The sequence below is a fragment of the Chaetura pelagica genome, unplaced genomic scaffold (assembly GCF_000747805.2).
Source record: "Chaetura pelagica isolate M959 unplaced genomic scaffold, ChaPel_1.0 scaffold356, whole genome shotgun sequence".
Taxonomy (NCBI): Eukaryota; Metazoa; Chordata; class Aves; order Apodiformes; family Apodidae; genus Chaetura; species Chaetura pelagica.
Genome location: NW_009953964.1, coordinates 6,496,492 through 6,501,753, shown reverse-complemented (window position 1 = coordinate 6,501,753; position 5,262 = coordinate 6,496,492).

The window sequence follows — 5,262 nt, the reverse complement described above, 5'->3', positions numbered from 1 at the left end:
CAAGCGATTAAGTGAGCGAGTGATGATAATGTGCTTTGAAAGTTAAGCCAGGGGTGATTAAATGTCTGTGGGTAATAAACAGAATATAAGTATTTAGGAAACAAAGCACAACTCTGAACACAACCAGAGCATAGTATATCATTAGCTGTTGTAAGTGAAAGACATTCATTTGTGGGACAAGATAATGGTTGGATGTGAGAAACTGTCTGTTCCATTAAGTGCTGTTTTTGCTGCTCTTTAAAATCCCCCCCCGGAAGGTAAGTGCTGGGTTATAAACATTTAACATGCTCAGTGATACATTTATACATTTCATGATTCAAAGCTGCTTCCATGCCCTCAAAAGTCTCTTTGGCAAACGGTATTTTGGAAGGGACAGGTTAGCAAGAAGAGAATTTGGCTCTTCTAAAAATGAGCTTAATCCTGTGTCACATGGATCACGGTGCAATTTGACTAGGAGAGGCCCTTGGGAGTTGAACTAGAACATATCAGCTCCCATTTTAAGCCTTTCACTTGCATAATATTTTCAGATACTAAGGGATAATAATTCAAGATTTAAACTTTGATGGCTTCAATTGCTTAGCAACAGATTCAGCAAACTCAGATTTTTTCAACTATGAAATTGGAAGAGCTATTGGGATGTAGAAAACAAATGATAGATTAATCTAGCTGATTTCATTCTTAGCTTCTTTTTCCTTAATTGCAGGATAGCAGATTAGGTAAAATCCAATCCAAGCAGCCACTGCAGGCTGAAAAAACAAAGTGATCTGTCCTTTCAGGAAGCTGTTAGAAAACATTTGTATTCTGGAATATAGAGGAAACAGCACAGACTTCTGAAGAAATAACCTTCAGAGCTTGGTGTAGCTCTGCAGAGCACAGAGTTTGATTCAACAGGTCCTCATTGTTGTCAAAGAGATTTCCTGATTAGTGTTAAAAAAAATAAATCTACTTTATACCACTAGAGTCAGTTGAAGCCTGGGGATTTTTGCTATAAATATTGATACTCCCCCGCAATTGCTCATCTGACTCATCCACTTTCTCTTTCCTGTTTCCCTCTTTGGCTTTGGTTTCACACTAATGTTAGACATCTTACTCACCAAGCACTGGAGTCACTGCTGCCTTCAGCACAACTTTAAAAACCTTCCTTTCAAGTCTTTGGAGAGAAACCACAGCCTGACAGATCACCTTTTATTTATCCTGTCTGCTTAGGAAGCCATCTGCCTAGGAGAAAAGGTTTGTACTACAGCAGCACCTGCGCCTGGGGAGAAGCTCCTCCTGTCCTGATGTGTGTCTGGTTGCCACCAGGCTTGTTCAGGTGTTCCCCTTCCCTCTGCTCCTCCTGTCCCTCCACACCTTCATGCAAGCTCTGCTGGAGTGGCCAAATAGAAAGGTTTTCATGTGGTCCAATTTGTCTTTTTTTTTTCTCTCTTAAATAAACAGGTTGCCCCAAAGGAGTCAAAAGCAGATCCCAAAGAAGCCATGGGAGCTTTCCCATGGGTGTTGGATTAGGATAAGGAACCATGAAAGGCACATTTTTAAAGGCAGGCAAAGCAATCTGCTTGTCATTACAGGGTGAGCCAGTTGAAGCATGAAAGGCATGGAAGAGTATGTCCAACTATTTGAGTAAAAGGATGCATGGATTTCACAGGGTTTCATGGCTGATCTTTAGCTTTGTTTGGAAGTTTGCAAACCTAAGGTCAACTCACTTCTCTTTTTTCAACTTTAAAGTTCAGCCTGCAGGTTTTTTAAGGTGCTTCAGCTGAAATTATATTTATGCAGAAGAGCCGAACTGCTGATCTCGGTTTTCCACCTTCCATTGAGTCTGATTCCAGGTTTGCTTCTTTTCACTATAGTTGTTTTTGACCTGGGTTCTTCAATAGTTTCAACCATGACAATACCTTGCATCTAGAAATAGCATTTTTTAATGTATCAGCTATTTTTCCCTTTTATTCATTAACCAGGTAACATTACTGGGTTGGACAAGAAGCTTTCTCTTGTCAAAAGCTGTTCCATTTTGTTTTTTGTTTGTAACTCCTTGTGTTCTTCTAGTAGATTTATTATTTGATCTCTTTTTATATTTTCAGTCAATTTCCTTGTAAAGGAAGACAAACTCAGTAGTTAAAATTTCCTCTAATCAAGGTCCTGTCATTTAAAAGAAGGCTCCAGATCTTGGGTACAGTTTCCAGTTTCAGCATTTTCACTGACATTGTCATTAACTCCTTTTCAAGATCGTTCAGATATCTTGCATGAATAATCTCTGATCTAATGACCATTGTCTGGTTGTTAACCAATTTATCCTAGTAACTGCTCCGTGCCTTTTCAGGTTATTACCTTGCTTCAATTTGTAAATACTAAGAGAGGACAACTTTGCCTTAATTTGAGATGTTATTGTCTGCTCTTGAAATCTAAAAAGAGTTTTAAAAGAAAGCAAGAGTCTCTCCAAAGTGAGATGGTAAGATATGCAAATAGAGCTGACAACTGAATCAAGTCTTTGCAGTCTCACAAACCTGCAGTGTTTTCCCACTGAAAATGTGGCTGTAGGAACAAAATCACTGGTTTGTGTAGGCTGTTTTAGAAATTTTTTAGTCTTGCTTAAGCATTTCCTCTTGATTCATGGCTTCAGGTGAATTTATGATAAACTTGTTGCTCTGTGCTAAATGCCACTCCTGCCCCATGCTGATTGCTTTATCATTATTTGTCCTGCTCTTGCAATGTCAGTCTCTAGTCTTGTCCATTAAATTACACTACTCTAATTTCTACACCTTTCAGCCTCTATCCTGGAAACAGCCCACCTCAGACTGTTTTGATGGGCATTATCCTGGAAGAAGAATCCTGACCTTCTCTGTTACATTTCTCCGTGTCTTCAAATTGTTGGCCACATGTTGGCTGATCACTCCTGGACTGCGAGCACCCAAACACGCAGGGTGATGGCATCTGCCCCAGCTTGGATGGTGGCTGGCAATGGGCATCACTGCTTCTGTGGGCATCTCTGCAGGGTTAGCAGGAGAGCCAACATCTGCTGCTCCCCAAGGAACTCTGAGCAAGGCAGAGAAGAGGCAGAGAAGAGGCAGAGAAGGGAGGAAACAAGAGGGCATCTGGGCAGGTGCCTGCCCTACTCCATCTCATGTTTTCCCAGCTCCTTGGCTATAAATAGAGACACCAGTCTCCAGAGCTGTCAGTCTAACGTCCTCCGCCCTCATGAAAGTAACTTCTAAAAAGTGACACGGATAGAACATGTAAAATGCTTTTTAATTTTCATGTAAATTCCATCTCTGCTTTCCTGAGTCTGGAGGTGTCCAAAATTTGAGAAGCAGAAAATAGAAGATTTCAAAAGAAACATTAAGCTATTTGCTAGCTTCTCTGTATAAAAAGCATTTAAATGTGCAGCGTACTGAGTTTTTAAATTTCATGGATTGGGTTTTATAGTCTTGTTTTTTAAGCTTTGCCCATGATTCGTTTGTCAATAATTTGAGCTGTGTGTGTTGTCTGAACACTTTAACCTTCTGCTCCACAGAGTGAGTGTGATGGTTTTAACAGGCAGCTCTACCATTTCCCTGTGTTTGCCAACTGATCAGCTAATTCCTGGCCCTCAGCACACTGGGTTATGCCACCCAGCTGAGGCTTGAGCTGAAAGATCTGCTGAAAAATTGTTTAAAAGTGCTTATTTCCCTGTGCTTTAAGAGAGCAGGACTGGGCACTGCAGGACATAAAGATGAAAATTAATAGTGTCCTTTTTCATCTGTCCACACAGGAGTTCAGACCCTGTGAAGTCCCCTCCCTGCCTGTCTCCTGCAGCAAAGTAGTACCATTCCCACAGGGGTGCCTTACAGAGATGCAAGAGACCTCAGCAATGCTTAGCATTTGCTTCATGTATTTCTGGTTTAAAAAAAAATAATTAATTGCATTGGAGAGCTAGAAGCCTCTGCAAAGCAAGGCAGAGCCAGGCAGTAGGAATGTGTGTGCCTTGCAGGCAGAGCAGCAAAGACTTGCCAGACTTATTAGAGGTCCTTCTCAGACACCTTTTTTCCAGGTTTGCAAAAATTGTGATGAAAATCTTTCTATCACCTCTGAAAGAATGTCTTTTATCCTTAAGGATACCCTGCTGGGCACACATACTCTGCCTAAATCCAGTGGGAAACTGAGTTATTAATCCAGTGCCCCAGTCATACTTTATTTTTGGTCCTGGCTTAGAGAAATACTGAAATAGGATCAGTGCTGCTGCCAGCCAACTCAGGATCTGGTTCATACACTGCAATTGCAGAATATTCCTGAGGAGGTGAAATTCTTTACATGTGTTCAGAAGACTGACACTTTTAGATGGAGTAGACTAGCCCTTGTGTATTTTAGGGGATAAAGCAGAGAGCAGAGAGCTGAGCAAGAAGGGTGTCCAGGCTGGCATGTGAATTGCTTTGTAACGGAGGAAAGTCCCATGGATGCTTTAGTTGAGAAATGTGGTTTGGATTTTTTCCTTCTGTTCTCCAACCATGGGCAATCATGGGCAGAGGGGTCTCCTGTATGGATACTTTCAAGTTATCAGGGGAGACTTTGAAAGGGGATTCAGTGAATTATGTCTTTTTCTGCCTGCAAACTGCCACCCCTAAGATCACCTCATATCTGAGGGGTTTTGCTCTTTGCCAACATTAATAAAATTATTTCTGTGAATAGATCTTGGTTTGTGACACACTGTAAGTAGTTCATAGTCCTTAACTGATGTAAGGTACCAGGTGGCAAAACACTACTATTTTAACTGCATGTTATAGTCACATAGTGTATTTTTCTTTGAATGGATTTATAAATATGCAGAAAAGCTTTCCTGGGGACTATAATACAATCCTGATTTACTTTTGTTGAATGATGTCCAATCTCTGCTTAAAATTCCCTGTTCTGATGGGTATTCCAGCTGGCAAACTGGAACAGTCACAGTAAATTCATTTCAAAGTGCAAATTAATATTTGCCAAGATGAACTCTTTTTGCTGCATTCAATCAGCTCTCCCTAAAGCATAATGCGTGGAGAGACTGAAATGGATGACATACCTATTACAATTCACATTAATGTTACTAATGGGAGTTCTAAATGAGAACTGGATCAGGCACTGGATGAATTAATATGTCTCTCTAGTACTTAATTAATCAGTCAGTTTATCAGCAATTATGGATACAGCACTTCTGATCTTCAGGAACAGATCACCCCCCTCCCAGAAACCATGCACATATCAGATTTTCATGACTGAGAATTGTATATTTATGAGCTGCTCTCTAAAATT